This window comes from Seriola lalandi, unplaced genomic scaffold, assembly GCF_002814215.2.
Source record: "Seriola lalandi dorsalis isolate HSWRI2012SDOR001 ecotype SW California unplaced genomic scaffold, Sedor1 jcf7180002054984, whole genome shotgun sequence".
Lineage (NCBI taxonomy): Eukaryota > Metazoa > Chordata > Actinopteri > Carangiformes > Carangidae > Seriola > Seriola lalandi.
In genome coordinates this window covers 84,966-86,289 of record NW_019525533.1, presented here as the reverse complement: position 1 = coordinate 86,289, position 1,324 = coordinate 84,966, and positions in this window count along the sequence as shown.

The window sequence follows — 1,324 nt, the reverse complement described above, 5'->3', positions numbered from 1 at the left end:
AAAAAAAGTTACAGTATAGTAAGGCAAAAATAAGTCATAGTGTAGTAAGGAAAAAAAACTTTAAAAAAGTCACAGTATAGTATGGCATAAGAAATCATAGTATAGTATAGCAAAAAAAGTCAGAAAACAGTCATAGTATAGTATGGCAAAAAAAGTCATAGTATAGTAAGGCATTAAAAGTCAAAAAAAGTCATAGTATAGTATGGCAAAAAAAGTAAAAAAGAAGTCATAGTATAGTAAGGCAAAAAAAGTTGAAAAAAACAGTCATAGTATAGTAAGGCAAAAAAAGTTAAAAAAAAGTTACAGTATAGTAAGGCAAAAATAAGTCATAGTATAGTAAGGCAAAAAAAGTATGAAAAAAAAGTCATAGTATAGTAAGGCAAAGAAAGTATAAAAAAAAAAATCATAGTATAGTAAGGCAAAAAAAAGTCGTAGTATAGTATGGCATAAAAAGTCATAGTATATAAGGTAAAAAAAATCATAGTATAGTAAGGCAAAAAAAAGTCGGAAAAAAGTCATAATATAGGAAGGCATAAAAAGTCATAGTATAGTAAGGCAAAAAAAAGTCATAGTATGGTAAGGCAAAAAAAGTCAGAAAAAAGTCATAGTGTAGTATGGCGTAAAAAAGTCATAGTATAGTATGGCATAAAAAGTCATATATAGTAACGCAGAAAAAGTCAGAAAAAGTCATAGTATAGTATGGCAAAAAAAAGTCATAGTATAGCAAGGCAAAAAAAGTCGAAAAAAAAGTCACAGTATAGTAAGGCATTAAAAGTCAAAAAAAGTCATAGTATAGTATTGCAAAAAAAGTAAAAAAAATGTCATAGTATAGTATTGCAAAAAAAGTCAGAAAAAAGTCATAGTATAGTAAGGCATAAAAAGTCATAGTACAGCAAGGCAAAAAGAGTAAAAAAAAAAGTCATGGTATAGTAAGGCATAAAAAGTCAGAAAAAGTCATAGTATAGTATGTGCAAAAAAAAAGTCATAGTATAGCAAGGTAAAAAAAGTAAAAAAAAAAGTCATGGTATGGTAAGGCATAAAAAAGTCATAGTATAGTATGGCATAAAAAGTTATATATAGTAAGGCAAAAAAGTAAATAAAAAAGTCATAGTATAGTATGGCATAAAAAGTCATAGTATAGTAAGGCAAAAAAAAGTCATAGTATAGTATGGCATAAAAAGTTATATATAGTAAGGCAAAAAAGTAAATAAAAAAGTCATAGTATAGTAAGGCAATAAAAGTATGAAAAAGAAGTCATAGTATAGTATGGCATAAAAAGTCATAGTATAGTATGGCAAAAAAAGTCAGAAAAAAGTCATAGTAT